Source organism: Mirounga leonina, unplaced genomic scaffold (genome assembly GCF_011800145.1).
Source record: "Mirounga leonina isolate KUSES-001 unplaced genomic scaffold, KU_Mleo_1.0 Mir_150, whole genome shotgun sequence".
In the NCBI taxonomy this organism is placed as follows: domain Eukaryota; kingdom Metazoa; phylum Chordata; class Mammalia; order Carnivora; family Phocidae; genus Mirounga; species Mirounga leonina.
Window position 1 is genome coordinate 29,107,358 of NW_023270374.1, and position 17,658 is coordinate 29,125,015.

Here is a 17,658-nt window from a genome sequence, read left to right on the forward strand (position 1 = left end):
CTCTGAGCCTCAGTTTCTTCTTCTGTAAAATGGGGAGGCTCCCAGGGAGATACAAATCAAAATCAAGAAATACCCCTTTGCACACACTAGGATGGCATGAATAAAAAAGACAGATAATAACAAGCGTTGACAAAGATGTGGCCTAACTGGAACCCTCATGCTCTGCTGGTGGGATTATAAAGTGATACAGCCGTTTGGGAGAACAGTTTGGCAGTTTCTCAGAATGTTAAACATAGAGTTGCTGTATCACCCAGCAATTCCACTCCTGTGTATATATATACTCAAGAGAACTGAAAACCTATGTTCACACAAAAACGTGTGCATGAATACTCTTAGCAGCATTATGCACAATAGCTAAAAAGTGGAAACAACCCAAGCACCCATCAACTGATGAATGGGTGGATAGAATGTGGCATATCTAGACACTGGAATATTATTTGGCAATAAAGAGGAACGCAGTACTGACCCATACTACATCATAGATGAACCTTGGAAACATTATTCTAAGAGAAAGCAGCCAGACACAAAAGGTCCCATATTGTATGATGGCATTTATATGAAACGTCCAGAATAGGAATATCCACAGGGACAGAAAGCAGACTGGTGGTTGCCAGGGCCAGGGGAGAGTAGAGTGGGTGGTGACTGCTAATGGCTATGGGGTTCTTTTGCGGGTGATTGAAATATTCTAAAATTGATTGTGGTGATGGACACACAACTCTGCGGATATCCTAAAAATCGCTGAATTGTACACTTTACATGGGTGAACTGCATAGTGTGTGAATTATATCTCAATAAATCTGTTGTGAGAAAGGAGGTGCTCCTGACTACAGCACAGTGCCCACGGGCCCAAAACAGGCACACGGAGGCCCCCAGGAAATTCTGACTCCTATTAATATTGCTGTGATTTTTATATGGAAGCCAGAGCCAAGTTGTGCCCCTCCCCAGGGCAGCCTGGGGGGTGGGTGTGAAGGGCAGGAAAGAAACGTGAGTCCTGGGGGAGGGCAGTTCCTAACAATCATACCTAGTCCTGTCCTAAAGTCTCAGATAAACCTCTGCACACCCCCAGGTTAGTTGCAGGCCACAGTCCCCTTTATGCCATGCCCTAAGCATAATAGGGCGGTGGTGGGCTTATTATAAATTCAGATGTCCCAGCCCCCTCTTGGCCTTCAGATCCCTGCCCACATCAATAGCTAGTGCCCCCAGGTGGTTCTGTGATGGGGAAAGAGAGCAGACCCCTGGCCAGGGACATCTTCCCATACTCTTGCTCAACTCTCATACTCTTACATCTCCAGTCCCCAGCTCCCTTGGTCTCCAAGGCCCTGAATTCTGGCCCCAACCCCTCCCACACCCTGGCTGCCTGGCCCCCTCTCAGTACCCCTCTCAGGGCTCCCCTGCTGACCCTGTCCTAGAGCTTCCCTTCCTGCCCTGTGCAGCATGGGGATGGGGTAACTGACAGTAAGGACAAGGCTTCTGTTCCCCTTCTTGATCCTAATTTACCCCAGGATTCAGAGTGTGAGGCAGGAGTGCTCCCATTTTAGGAGGTGAGAGCGTGTCCACTAAGTTTCAACCCAAGGGCTGGCCCTCCTGGTTCAGGGCAAGACTGACTATACTCCTAGTCCTGACAAGTGCTGGCTATGTGATTAGCTACCTAAGAGGGCAAGGGCCAGTTCCAAAATCATGCCCGCACCTGAATAAGGAATGAGGTTGGGGGCAGGGGATGATAGGGGCCTGGTCCAGGGGGAGATGGGGAGGGACTCAAGAGCCCCACCAGGGACCCTGGAAATGAGTGCGGTCTGCTGCCCACCCAGGCCCACACTTAGTCCAAACCTGGGCATCTGAGTCTGGGGAGCTTGTGAGCAACCCAGGTTTTGGGGCTCTATCCCTGGAGATTCTGACTCAGTAGTCTCAGAGCGGAGCCCAGAAATCTGTATGTCCAATGGGATTCTGATGGAGGTGGCCAATGGACGGTAGTTCAAGAAAAACTCTACCATATGATCCTTTAAAGAAATAGACATGAATAACTAAAAAATAATACTTTTTATATAAAAGTGGGTGTTTGTTACACTCAACCACAAGCAACAGGCCTTGCTTCTTACCAGCGCTCATTTTGGCTGCTAACTGAAGAGCATTCCAGCACCTGGATGCACCACAATTACCCTAAGGACTCACCTACTGATGGACAGCTAAGTTATTTCTAGTGATTTGCCGTTACAGGTCATGATTCTCCAAATATGGTTCTATGAACTGCTCAGCACACATGAGGTATTTTAGGTGTGTGGGAAATCCTTCAACATGGAATCATTAGCACCAGATAGATGAATCTACACTTTCAGTCCGAGACAGTCTAACAAACTGCTCTCTCCAAACAACCTTGACAATCTTAAAAAATTGGGGGGAGAATTTAAGGGGATACCGTGAAATTAGCTTTTGGCACACTGAAGCTGCTTTCATTCACCCACACAAGTGAGGGCGGGGCCCAGGAATCTGCATTGCTCACAAGCTTCCCGGCATGCTCGCTTGTGAGCTGTTGGGATGCCATGCGTGCACAGTAAGTTGTCTGAAAAGACACCATCAAGCTGAGAACTGCGGTCTCTCCTAAGGAGAGGAATAGAGGGGACAAACCCCAGTAGGCTAAATATTTGTAAAGGGCAAGTATTACACCTGTAACTTGATACGCATAGAGATATTTTTCAAAAACCAACCAGGAAACAAAAGGAAATAAAATGGAGGGAATCCTGGAATGTGCACCATGTGGGGTGTGAGTGGCCTTAACCAGGTCTTACCTTCCGGTAGTGAGGAGGGTTCTCCTTCTGAAGGAGCCCTTGACACTGCATGGAGCAGATGCTGGAGCCACTCTTCCTCCACGCTTCTCTGCCATCCCTTCCCCACTCCCACTTCTTGTTTTGCTTGATTTGGCCCTGGTTTAGCTTAGGAATCTACGCTTGTTTGAGGCCACTCGTCTCATTGAAGGCTTGCCCACTCCCAGCCTTAGCGTGTGAATCTTGATTAATCTAAGCTAGGGGCTCTTCACGTGGAGTCCACAGATCACCCCAATCAGGGATCCGTGGATGGTATGCATGGGATTCACAAATTTGAGTGGGGAAAAAAAAAAACCCTCCATCTCTATTTTCACTAATCTCCAACTGAAATTTAGCATTTCCTTCTACTATGAATGTAAGCAAGAAACCACAGTAGTGTTAGCAGGAACTTTGTGACTTTGTCCCCAGTAGAAATCACAAATGTTTTCATATCACAAAAGTTATTACAGTATCTCAGAACATTGTTCACACTCATCACCACTTCAAAATTATGGCTGTTATTAGATCTGCTGCTTGAATTTGTTATTTAATGCACTAATAAAAGAAGCATGTTTATTCCTGTATCACATGTTTTCAAAAATATATTTTGGAAACTGTATTTCAAAATAATTGGTTTCCTTTGTAATCCTATCATTTTATTTTATGCAGTTAAAAACGATCTTCTGAGAAGGGGTCCATAGGTTTCTCCAGACTGCCAAAGGGGTCCACGGCCCAGAAGAGGTAGATAAACCATGGTCCAAGACAATGCTGGCAATTGCATTATCCTAGCTGGGGACTAGCTTAGGAAGTGTCATGTGACCTGGCGTGTTACGTTCACAATGAAATTTGAGGGGACATCTGCTGGAGGGAGAGTGGAGCCCCTCTTGGAAAAGGTTTCTTAAGAGGAGGCACAAGGAAGTCATACTTTCTTCCTCTGCTTCTTAGTGTCTGAGCATGTGTGCTGGGAATTTCTTCTACCATTGGGCAACCATGCAGAGAGCGGCTGATCCACTTGAGATGTAGAAGCAACTGAGGATGTGGGTGATCTGGTGAATGAGTCAGATAAGAACTTCCCTACCCCTGGATTCCCGTCATCAGTGAATAAATCTCTTACGATTTAGGCCAGTTGTCAATTACTTGCAGACAAGAACACTTTCTTTAACCTACCATGTTATTTTTGTTCCCTCACATTTTCCATGCTTGATGTGAATCATCACTAGAGTAACATGGATAAACAAGTCAGCTCCTTCTTCCTTTCTGACCCTTATTTAGATTGGTCACATCTCCTTTCCTTGAGGCTGAACATCTTCAGGTCCTTCAACTGGGCTCAAGAGACATGGTTTTGAGATCTGTATCCACCCCTAACATGTATGTCTATCTAGGTCAGTGGTTCTCAAACTGCAGCATGCATCAGAATCATGCTAATGTTTGTTAACATTTGTTGTTACACGTACATTTCTAGGTCCCACTCTGAGAGCTTCAGATTCAATAAGGCTGGAGTGCGTCCCCATAATTTGCATTTCTAACAAATTCCCTCATCATGCTGATGCTGCTGGTCTTGGGGACCACCATTTGAGAACCACTGGTCTAGGTCCCTATAAAAACATGGCTTCCCCAGATGAAACCACTACTCAGGCTGGGGTCTGACTAGTGTTAAGCAGAACTATCACCACTCTCAATATCAACAGCATGCTCCTATTATTGCAGCCCAAATTACAAACTGCTATTTTATCCTGTTGAACTTCAAGTTACCAAAACTCTGAAACTTGTATCATATAGGTGGCTCCTAAACTCTCTCCATATTCTAGAGAACGGGAAGTATCACTTGTTGAGTGTTTATTATGTGCTGAGTACTTTAATGAGTTGTTCCATTTAATTCTTACAACAATCCTTGAAATGGGCAGCTATCTCTGGGGAGACTGACACCCAGAGAAATAAAAAAATTCCCAAGGTTACCTAGCTGGTAAATAAACGAGGGACCCAGGATTTGAGCCTGGCTTATAGAACTCTACGATTAAGAACGCTCTTCCTGCTTAACAGCATCTATTAATCAGCTGCCCTTTGGGACCCAAGGCAAATTTACCTAATTGTGCCTCATCCAGCTCATTCATCTTTCTTGTCTACAAGGTTGTCAAATGTGATTTTTGTCAAATGCCCTAGCTTTCTTGAGTCTCCCATATCTCCTTCAACCACAACTCAGCCCTTTTACTATCTCCACTCCTGCCACAAAGAGTAGGTTAGGCTTTCTGAGTTGCATTGGGAGCCACATGAGTTTGGTTTCTGGAAGTGTTAACTGTGGGCACATTTTAATAAAGACCATCTTCTAGGCTACAGTTACATAAATGTTCTCATTTAATATGCAAATGTACCACAAGTGATTTAGGGTGTGCTAGGCCTTTATTGTTCTAGTTGCAGTTATGTTGATTTAGCCCATAGCTTTATGGTTAATAATTTAGTAAGCAACCTTATTTTTTAATCTCCCTTTGTCCTCATGCCTCATCTTTTTCCACATTAAGGGACCTAAGCCTGCACAAAGATTCAGTTTAATGAACCATCAATCCTTGAATAAGTGTAGCTGCAAAAGGATTCCATTCAAATTCTAGGGAAGGCGTTAAGTTCATAAGTTTTCACCTTCTTGATAGGATTCTTGGTTCCATCATGAATATAATGATTCACTTTATCCTTAGTAGTGCTTTTGGCATTATATTCTAATTTGCCTGATATTAACCATTGTTAGACCAGTTTTCGTTGGTTAGTATTTGCCTGGGATATCTTTTTTGTCTATTTTGAATATTTGTGTATCATTGCCTTAAGCATAGTATCTTTTTTTTTTTTAAGAGATTTTATTTATTTATGTGAGAGAGAGAATGAGGTAGAGAGAGAGAGCACGAGAGGGGGGAGGGTCAGAGGGAGAAGCAGACTCCCTGCTGAGCAGGGAGCCCGATGCGGGACTTGATCCTGGGACTCCAGGATCATGACCTGAGCTGAAGGCAGTCGCTTAACCAACTGAGCCACCCAGGCGCCCCGCATAGTATCTCTTATACAGAGCTTATAGCTGGATTTTTATTTTATTTTTTTTTTAAATTCAACCGGTAGTCTCTGTCTTTAATAGATAAGTTTAGTCCACTTACATTTATTGTGATTACTGATTTATTTGGATTTCTTTTCTGCCATCTTATTTTGTGTGTGTGTTATGTGTGTTTTTCCTATTACCATGAGATTTGGTGGGGGGCAGGGTGAAGAACATGTGTGGTTAGTTTAATTTTTTTTCTTCTTTCTTGACTTTTGATGAATAGGGTTCTTTAGAACCCCATCCCTTTTCCTCCCCATTTATTCGAAGGTTGTAAGTCACATTTCTTTTAGTGGTTTTATTTTAATTTTTAACATACTTATTTAGCTATGTATTTTCTTAACAGTCTAAAGTTATTCAGTATCTCTATTTTCCTCTTGACAAGAAACCCCTTTAACACAGTGTAACTATCAGTTGAACTGCGCCCCACCCCATCTTCCTTGTTATTGCCTAGAATTTTAATTACACTGTCTTTCACAAAAGTTGATATTTGTATGATCAGAAATTCATTAGATTTACCAATGTATTTTACCAATTTCTGACTCAGTGATTTTCTTCTTTCACTTTCTGTTTTGCTGAAGTACGTGCTTTATTAATCCTTTCAATGAGGATATGGGTGGTAAACTCTCTTAATCTATGAAAGTCTGAAAATGCTTGTAATTTGCTCTTCTTTTTCAATATTCCTCTAGCTGTGTATTGAGGGAGGTTGATTATGCTTCTCTTTTTCTTTTTTTTAAGATTTTATTCATTTGAGAGAGAGAGAGAGCAAAAGCATGAGCAGGGGGAGGGGCAGAGGGTGAGAGAGAAGCAGATTCCCCACTGAGCAGGGAGCCTGATGTGGGGCTCAATCCCAGGACCCTGGGATCATGACCTAAGCCAAAGGCAGACACTTAACTGACTGAGCCACCCATGCACCCCTGATTATGCTTTGCCCTCTGCATGTTTAGGATATTACTCTCTTGTCTCTGTCATCCATTGCTGTTGATGAGAAATCTGCTGTCAGCTCAATTGGCATTCTTTCATAAGCAATTTGTCTTTATTCTTTTGTAACTCTTAAGATTTTTCTTTTTGTCTTTGACATTCTGCTCTATCATTACAATTTTTCTGGTTGATATTTATTTTTTACCACCCTGTTTTAACCATTGGTATGTGTTTTTCATCTGAGGACTTTCTTTTTGGTTCTGAAATATTCTCAGCCACCATATCTTAAATATTGTAACTCCATTATATCCTTTATTCTATCCTTCTAGAATTTCTATTACACATATGTTGGAATCTTTCAATCTATTTACTATGTCTTAACTGCTCTTTCATATTTTCCATTTCTTTATCTCTCTCTTTGGGTGAATTACTCAGGAATATCTATCAATTCACTAATCGTCTCTTCAAATGTGTCTGATTTAGAGTTTATTCTATTTGAATTCACTTCAATAATGCTATTTTTTATTTTTAATATTTCTCATTGTTTCTTTTTCACATTGATAGTTAATTCTGTTTTGGGGTGCTTGGGTGGCTCAGTCAGTTAAGCGTCCGACTGTTGGTTTTGGCTCAGGTCATGATCTCAGGGTCATGGGATTGAGCCCTGTGTGGGCTCCATGCTCAGTTGTGGAGTCTGCTGGAGATTCTCTCCCTCTCCTTCTCCCTCCCCCTCTGCTCCCCCACCCCATGCACATGGGCACGCATTCTCTCTCTAAAATAGATAAATAAAATCTTCAAAAAAATAGTTAATTCTGTTTTACTTCATAACTTTTTCCTTTTTATAGGAAAGGAAGTCATTCCTTTACCTTTGTTAAAGTCTTAAACTTATTTTTAGAGTCATTTCCAGATTGCTCTTTTTACTTGCACTTATCACAAATGAATCCATTTGTTAAGAGTTGAGTTTACTGACCGTCTCAGTGTCAGTTTTCTTCACAGGCTTATTTTTAAGAGGAATCTTTCTGTCCATTTTCTTTCTTTGCACTTGTTTAAACCCAGACCCTGGGGACTCAAGTCCCAATCCAGGCTTCCTAAATGTAGCTCAAGATCCCCAGTTTTGGATGATATCAGAGATATCACAGAGGAGGTTAATGAGTCAGGGTGACTTAACTCCGATCCCACTTTCCAGATCCGCATCTGTTCCCCCTGTTACCTAAGATACAGTTTTAAGCAGTGAGTCTGATGCTAGGCCTCCAGTTCTCAAAGAATCCTTTTGGTCCCATTTACTCTGCAGGACTTGAATTCCTAGTCACTTCTGGGTCTGGAGCCTGGCAGGTCTGAGGCTTCAGCCTCCATTTACTTTGTATTTCTCATCTCTTTCCATTCCAAAGGAGAAGTTTGCCATATTTCTGAGTGTGGCTATGTAATTTCATTTTAAAAACATAATTTATATATTATTGCAGTGTATAAACAGAGATTATTTTTCCCACGAATTCATGGGCGATGTGTTTAATTTTTCCTATATCAGTTTTATTGAAGTATGATTTATATCCAACTAAAGCACCAATTTAAAGTGTAAAATTCAATGACTTTTGATAAATCTATAGTCATGTAATCACCATTACAATCAAGAAAAGAATACTCCTGTTACCCCCAGCCAAACTTCCCTTGTGCCCCTTTACTATCAATCCTCTTCCCCAAACCCCAGCCCCAGGTAATCACTGATCTGCTTTCTATCTGTGGATTAGTTTTGCCTTTTCTACAATTTCAAATAAATTGAATCAGACAGTAGATACTCTTTTGTGTTTGGCTTCTCTCACTAAGCATAGTGATTTTGAGATTTATCCATATGGTTGTACACCGATACTTCATTCCTTTGTACTGATGAGTAGTATTTTGTTTGTGGATTTATTACAATTTGTTTATCCATTCTTCTAGTGATGGACATTTGGGTTGTTTCTAGTTTGAGGCTGTTATATACAAATCTGCCACGTACATTCATACACAAGTCTTTGTGTGGACATGTTTTCATTTCTCTCGGGTAAATATGTAAGACTGGGATTACTGGGCAGTAAGCTAAGTGTATGTTTGACTTTATAAGAAACTTCCAAACTGTTTTTCTAAGTGGCCACACCATTTTGCATTTCCATCTGCAATGTGTGAGAGTTCTGGTTGAGAAGCAGGTTATTTTTTAAGGCATGAACTCAATGCCATCTTGACTGTAGGTGACCATAAAAACACTTTAGAATGTATACTGAGCTACAAAATGCCAGGAATGGTAATGAAGTATCTGTGAGGGCACAGATTCTTACGTGTCCTGTTTACTGTTGCGTCCCCAACGCCTAGCACCAGTCTGGTCTTATGGCACACACTCTGTAAATCAATCAATGAATAAAGACTTGCCTCTGACAAACATTAACAGCTCGTAAGAGTTGGGTCAAAGTTTGGACCTACTGCATCTTATTTAACCAAAGGAAGTTTTGGGGAGCCCTGTTTTCTCCTTCCCTAAATGTCACAAAAACCCTTGTTTTGAGCTAGTTGGCATTTCTACCCTGAGCTCTACCATCATTTCAGCCAGGCTTTTCTTAGCTCAGGAGGGCCACCCCACCTCCCTGCACTGGGTATGCATTTCAGCCAGCAGGAAGGAGAAAAAGGGTGAGAAGAGCACATCTCTCTTTAAAGACACTTGTTTGACAATGAAGATCATTTCTGCTTATCTGTCATGGGACAGAACTTAGTCATGTGGCCACATCTAGCTGCAAGGGAGACCGGGAAACGTGGCCCTTATTCTGACAGCTGTGTGCCTAGATAGATAGCAGGGTTCTTTTAGTCAGAGGAAAGGGAAGATAGACATTGGATCACTTCCAGCAGGCCCCACTGCAAGCCTGACTTTGTCCTGAACTCTAGGCACTTTAGGCTCAACACACTGTATTATTTGAAAAACATGTTTATTCCTCAACTCCAGGGAGAAACTTTAAATTCACTATCCAAAAGAACAGGCTGGTGGATATAGGAGGTGTCTCATTCAGCACCTCTAGGCCCAACCCCATGCCCAGACTAGCTATCCTGGCTCCTCCCTCAAGGTTGTCTGCTCCAGCTACAAGGGGTGGGGAGCAGTTGAAGGATGGTGCATTTATAGAAGGGGAAAGTTAATGATGGGATCTGTAGGCGGCTCACACTGCTGAGTTCCCTGGTGCCCTGGGTGACCTACCTGAGGAAGCTCTGGTGGACCCTATCACTGAGCTGGGTGCAGAGAGCTGGGTCCACTTGGTTGCCCTTCTCACAGTTCATCAGGCTTGAGTTCTGGGAAACTTAGCAGCCTACAGGGGATAAGGCATGTCCCAGAGCTGAGTCCAATACAGTAGCCACCAACTGCATAGCTCTACTGAAAATAAATAAATAAATAAATAAATAAATAAATAAATAAATAAATAAATAAAATATTCAGTTCCTCAGTTATACCAGACACATTTCAAATGTTCAATAGACACATGTGACCCATGGATATTGAATTGGATAGCACAGATACAGAACATTCCCATCACTGAAGAAGGTTCTATTGGATAGCACTGTTCTGGATGAAAGACATCTCGGGTCATATTAACAGAGGCAGAGTACCAAGAAAGAGGGCATCTGATGGGGCTGGTCTACACTATGCCAGGCAGATCCCAATTGAGCCACTAGGGTCTACAGGCCCCAGAGTCTGTGAGGGAAGCAAATGAGAGAGAGGAAGACATCCAGCCAAGGGTGACCAGAGTACAGAGGTGTAGGAAGTATATACGTGTCTTGTTTAAAGTTGTTTTAGCATGGGTTCCTCCAGAAGCAGATGCTGGGCCAAAATATTCAGGGCAAGGAATTTACTTGGGAGGTGATCCCAGGAAGTGCCAGTGAGGGGATGGGGAAGTGAGACAGGGCAAGTGTGCATGGTCAGGCAAGTGATCATTGTGAAGAAGTGGGGCTCCATCCTACTGGGGAACTCTGGGAGTCAGTGCAGAGCACACACCTCAAAGTCATCTTGCCCAAGGGCTGGGGGCCTGTGGTTTTTCTACCTCAACTTCCCCATCATTGGCTGAGGGCTTCTTCCGGGTGTTAATTCACCAGGACTTCTGGCCTGCAAAGTATAAAGACAGAGGCCTTCCTTACCTGTAGAAAGTCCTCAGGCAAAGAGATGCAAACATGGGGCAGCTGGAAGTTGGCTGGAGCACACTGGAGTGGTGAGACTAGCGGGATATGGGCTGGGCACTCAGCATTGTCTGCTACAAAGGGGGAAGACCAACATCCTTAACCCTAGCCTCATCTCACACACACACACACACACACACACACACACACACACACACACACGCCCTTGTACATTTCTCACACTGGCTTCTTCCTTTTCCTCAGACTTACTCTGCTTCCTTCCCACCATTGGACTTTTGCAAATACCTATTCTGGATGTCTGAGACACTCTTCTACTCTTTCTCATCCCCTTTCATTTAGTTAAGTCCTACTTATTCTTCAGATCTTGGCTCAAATGACCTTTCCTCTAAGGAACCTTCCCTGAGGGACACCCCATCCCCATCCCAAAGCAAGAACAAGTCCTCCAGGGAGTGCCTGAGTGGCTCAGTTAGTTAAGCGTCTGCCTTCGGCTCAGGACATGATCGAGGGTTCCCTGTTTCTCCCCCTCCCTCTGTCTGCTGCTCCCGCTGCTTGTGCTCTCTCTCTCCGTCAAATAAAATGAATAAAATCTTAAAAAAAAAAAAGAATCAGTCCTCCTGTTGCACTTTGTCCCAGCTCCCTGTCCTCTAAGGGTGTCATTATATGTGAGGTTAGTTAATCCTGCCTTCCCCGTTGGACTGTAAGGAAGGGATCTTGCTTGTCTTGTTCACAGCAACACATAGTAGGTCTTCAAGAAATGTATGATGAGTGAAAAAACGAATGAATAAAAAAATGAAAAAATGAATGAACGAATTCCAGTCAGATTGATGAAGACTCCCAGTAGCCGGAGAGGGAATTTACCAGCTAAAGACCCCTGGAAGAGGAGGAGGCTAATTAGCAATTCATTAGGATCCATTTTCATTTCTGTAGTCAATGCTAATCACTTGTTTGTTTAAAACGGGAAGTTCTGCACTCATTAAATCCATTAGTAAATGAAAATGTTTCTCAGGGAAGTCTGGCCTCCCACACTGGAGTGTAAATTCAAGGGCTGCACCCCCTCTTTTGTACAGACCTCCCAGATGTCAGCAAAGCAGGTGCTCACAAGCTGGAACTACCCTAGTTGAGGACCCTAGTCCTTTCTCATGGGAGGGGCCTGTTTCTCCAGCTCTCTAAGCTCGGTTTCTGCCCCTGTACAATGGGCACAGCATTCAATTTCATGGCTAGGAGTGAAGATTAGAGGGAGCCGTGCACTCAGGAATGTCAGCTCACACCCTGGTATTATCCCCCTTGAAGGACTGTGAGGGGAGGGAGTCTATTTTGAGGATGTAGCTACCCTGGAGGCCCACTGGTCTGAACTCTTCAGGTCTTGATAGCAAACAGGCTCCTCTTTTCTTATAAGCAGTCCCATGCCTAGAGGGTGCTCAGAGGCCATGTCGTGCCCAACCTTGTTTTGCACTAGTTCACTTAATCCTCACAGCCAAACCAACCAGGTAGCCATTATATGCGTTTGCAGGTGTGGAAACTGAGGTTTGGAGGGGAGAGGCTCTTGCCCTGGGTCTTTTCTCTTTGCCACGCTGAGCCATCCCCTCAGGAAGCCATTTCTGACCCTTAAGGAAGAAATGGCTGTTCTGTCCAGTCTTATGCTTCATTAGGTGGGTCTGCCATTCCTGGGTCTTACTCATCCTAATGTTCTCAGGGTCCTGGTAGGTCTGCAGAAAAGAAACAGTTCTGTTTGTCTGAGTACTAACTAGCTTCAGGGCTCAGTGCATGCCAAGCATTAAATCACCAAGTCCTCAAACAATGCTACAGGGGTGAGCTACTATTATCATCTCTATCTTACAGATGAAGAAACCGACTTGTCAAAGATCCCATGGTTAGGAAGAATTTCTTCACATGGAGAGGAAAGAATTTCCTCTGCCCTTCAAGGTCCTTCTAGCTGGACTAAGAATCAGATTGACAGGAGACAGATTAACAGGAGAAAATAAAATTTAATAGTGTGCACACAGGGAATCCACACAGACATGGACATTCTGAAGACAGTGAAGCAGCATGATGCTTATATGAGCTAAGGAGAGTGGTAGGGGTCTGAGGATACAAAGGAGAGAAAGGCCATTAGCATGAAGGTGAGAGGAGATGTTTGGAAAACAAAGGTTGTCCAGTTGTGCAGATAAGTTCCTTAGGTAAAGAGGAATCTCTGTGAATAACTCTCTTCCCAGTATAAGCAGGCAGTTGAGGAAAGGTAAAAATCTTTTCCTGAATGGGATTTGATTACTTTTAACTCAAAATAATGTTCATGCCAAAGTGGCCCATCTAGGGGTGGCCTGTCCTTGACCGCCACACTGGAAAGTATGCAAATGGCAAAAGCAGTCTGCCTTCAGAGCCCCGTGCATTTCACTTCTGGAAGAACTGTTTTGCCCACACCACAGGTCTCAGAAACTGTGGACAGGGAAGGGGGTGCTTGGGGGTGACATGGCAAGGGTGAGCTCTGCCCTCCACCCAACCAGAGCCCTGCAGAAAAGCCCCAGAGAACAACTTCCCGGGAGAATGCTACCAAGTCACTCCTCAGGCACCTTTTGGGTGTTCACTGGCAGGGGAGCCCAAGCCCACCTTTGGAGTGTTAACCTTAAAAGTAAAATTACCAGTTATTTTACCAGCAAAAGATGGGTCTATTCGGGAATAAAGGAGAATTGCAATCTGGGACAACAAGCTGTGGCAAAACCATAGGCAACTTGGGAACAAAGGAGAGGCACACTTTTTTAAGGAGAAAAGGGGTAAGCTGGGAAAGCTGTTATGAACTAAAAATCCACTGGAGTAAACTGGAAGTTTGAAGTGTAGTGGCTTCTCATTGGCTGAGCTGTTGCTGGGGGGATAAGAAAAACATCTCTTCCTCCACTGGGGTAGTGGAGTAGTATCCACGTGCGAGGTCAAGTCTGTCTCTTCTTGCTGGGTCCACAATTGACTATGAGCGGTAGGGCATGAGAACTCCCCCTGTGAAAACCTCCCCACTCCACTATAGTGACGTTTCCCGTTACTAATTTTCACAGGGCTATTAAACAGACCAGCCTCCCTTCCCAAAGCTTCGTCCTTTTCTTCAGTCTCGCTGTGTATGGTTCCCGCCTCCCATTGACATGAGCAACACCCTGAATATGCTGTGTGAGCCTCCGTACGTGCTGCTTCCTCTACCCAGAGGGGTCCTTCCCTTTGTTCTGACAGGCAAATACTGCAAGCTAGCTTGGCTGGCCTCTCCTCCACGCAGCCTCCCAGTTTCCTTTCAGTTCAACCTCTGCGATGCCATTTATACCTTTAAGGTACCAACACCTGCATCATGATGACCAGTTCCTAGAGCACACTGCCCAAGGGGCCAGGTCCTGAGTCCAGCACTTTACCAATTGATTTCTCATCATGCTCTCAGGGAGGTACTATATATATAAGATTTTATTTATTTATTTGAGAGAGAGAGAGGGCACATGAGCAGGGGAGGAGCAGAGGGAAAGGAAGAGGGAGAAGTAGACACCTCACTGAGCGCAAAACCTGATGCAGGGCTCGATCCCAGGACTCTGAGATCATGACCTGAGCTGAAGTCAGATGCTTAACCGACTGAGCCACCCAGGGGCCCTGGGAGGTATTATTTTTATTCCTATTTCATGAAGGCTCAGAGTGATGAAGAGACTTGCCCAAAGCAGCAGGGTGAGGATTCAAAGCCGGGCTGTCCATCTCCAGAGACCATGCTCTTAACTGCTGCTCCTGACCTCCTCCTAATACAGATGATAGCTGCCTCCTCCTGACATGTCTTGTTTAGCTCTCCTTTGAGCCTAGTCCCTAGGAGGCAGCATTTATGTCTTTTTGTCTCTGGGCCTGGCCCATAGAAAGGCTCGAAAAAATGCTTGTTGAATTTAATTGGTTTCCAACCTGCAGATTTTGGATCCTGTTGCATAAATCTGATATAACTGATCATGTGATGTTAGCAGTCTCAGGTTCGAATCCTATCTTTGCCCTTTACTTGATGCTTCGGGGCCCAGCACTGGAGAGCTCAGTCATCCTAATGTTGAGAGGACAGCGGCGCAAACCCCAGCCCTGTCCAAGGTGCTGAAGATGCGGTAAGGAAGGTGACCCCTCCGTGGGGAAAAGGCAGCGAGCCCCAGACAGAACTGTGGCAGGACAGAGGGCATCAGGCAATGCCTTGAGAGCACTGAGCATGAGCCCTAAATTCTGTCTGGGCAGTCACAAAAGGCTCTAAGGCTCGACCTGCTTCTCTTGGGGTTCTAAGGGACTCAGATGAGCTAGGGCATAGAGGGGGAATGATTTTCCTGCATGCACACAGGAGCCATGGGGGTGGGGAGGGGGGCTGCCTGCACAGTGCCCAGCCATCCCCTCAAGAGATCCTCTCCAAGATCCCTTTGCATTTTTGGATTAAGCAATGCCTCCTCCCCCTCCAGCCCTGGTTCTACTTGAGAAATGCAAAGCACAGGAGAGGAAATCCTGATGATATTAGGCTCCTGTCACCAAAATGTGAGTTTATCATAGCATTATGGACTCACAAATGTCTTATATTTTAATATTAAAAAAATTTTGTGAGTAAGTTACATGTGTATATCGTTAAAGATGTGAAGAGTATAAAGGGTATAATGTGAAAAGACTTCTTATCGCTGATCCTGTTACCCTTCCTAGAAGCTGCCACCTGGGTGTTCTTTAAGAGAAATTCCACACATAAAGTACCCTCATCCCCCATAAATAGTTGCACTGTTCTGCTTGCCATTTTCTTTAATAATGTATCACGGAGATAAAGACAGAGAACTAGCTCTTTCTTTTTAAAGACCACATGGCAAACTACATGTTAGTAACGGACTTACTAAGCCGGGCCTCTCTGGATGGACCTTTAAGTTGTTTTCAACCTTCTGTTAATGCAAACAATGCTTCAACGAACACTTTGTTCGTTTTTGCACATGGACAAGGAAATTCCTAATAGCAGGACTGCTGAGTCAAAGGGTATGTGCATTTTAGATTCTGATAGCTATTGCTGTTTTATTCATTTTGTTACAGGGTTGTACCGTGGGTTATTTAACCAGTCCATCCCTCCCTCCCTAAGCTCTTCTCCCGCTTTCTTTTCAATTTCCATATTTACTTTAACGAAATAGTTAACAGTAACATTTCATGACTTTTGATGTGTCATCCTTCAGTATATATAGTTCACTGGAATTTCTGTGTTGTGAGGAGGTGTGGAACGGGGGTGTTTTGGCCTCTTTTGGATGGATGTTTATATTCTATGATTAGGTTATTTCCTATCTTTTGCACCCAGTCTCTTGAGATATTTATGCAAAGCATTAGGCATAATGCCTGGCACATACCGGGCATTCGGTATTTGCGAGTTTCTGTAAATCACAATGTTGCAGTGAATTGCCTATGCACGTACATCTTTGTGCACATGTGTGAGCATTAAATTCTTAGAAGCAGAATTGCTGGTCAAAAGGTGCATGCATTCAAATTTGGTAATACTGCCAAATTGACCTCCAAAGAGCTCATACCACCTCACACACCCCTTTCCCCACATACTTGCCAACACTTTATTATTAAGTCACAGATGTTTTAGGGGGTGGAACAATGATTGGAGACCGACTGGTTCAAACCCTTTATGGAGCAGACAGGGACACTGAGGCCCGGGGATGGGGAGGGAGTGCCCAAGGTCACCTGTGAGCTATAGCACAGTTCAATTCGCATTTGGGGACTCTCTGTCTCCTTCTAGGGAACTGGGCAGTGTCCTGGGTGGAATGTGTGAGCGTACTGGATGGGTTCCATGAGGCGAGGGAGGACATGAAGATGGGGCGAAGGGGAGGTGGGTGTGCAGTCTGTGTCTACTCCCCACCTCCACCTTGGGGAATGCCACATTTTTATTTAATGAAGAAACTTCTGACTCCTCTCCACTACTTCTCTCCGCCTCTCCCCCCACCAACATCTTCTCCCTTGGAAACGGCCTCAGAGATTCTGAAAGGTGCTTTCCCTACTTCTGAGCCCGCCTGTGTGGGAGGAAGCTGAGGACGTGAGGGTACTGATTGAGAGAGCAGGTTGAGACCCAGGAGCCGTTGTGCAAAAAGAATGGTAAATTATATAAGGAGGGGAAGCGGAAGGGTGGGGGTGGGTGGAGGCAGCCATTCATCAGTGCTTTTTAACTCTTTCCTGCTGCAAAAGCAGGCAGCCCCGGACGGACGCTGGGAGATGGCTGCAGTGAGAGACATTTTCATAAATGGTTTGTGCTGAAGGCTTTGAAGGGAGGACAGCATCGCTCCCACCTCGCCCTTCGCAGATAGGCTTTGTACTCTGGGTAAAACTGTCAGAAAAGGTAGAACAGCTCCTAATCTAGGAGATGATTCCTGTGGGAAATCAGGCTGCTTTTCAAGCGTAATTTGAAAAGCCACTGCCTCCAAAACTTCAGTGGTGGCGGGGGGGCGGGGGGTGCAGAGAGAAGAATGCCATTTATAAAGCAATCAGCGCTGCGACAGAGTCAGCCATCATTCAGAATTATTTTCCGAAATTTGGCCTCTATTCCGTACTCTGGAGGAAAGGCAGTATGGGCACTTTGCTTCCAATCAAGCCCGACACAGAGGCTGGGGTAAGTCACACAAAGGGAGAGGGGCCCCCGCGCTGTTCATCACGGCTGGAGCTGGGGAAAATCATTTCTAGGGCTTCTCAACTCTCCGGCACGAGCTGGAGGAAGCCTCATCAGAGGTTCCATTCATCTCA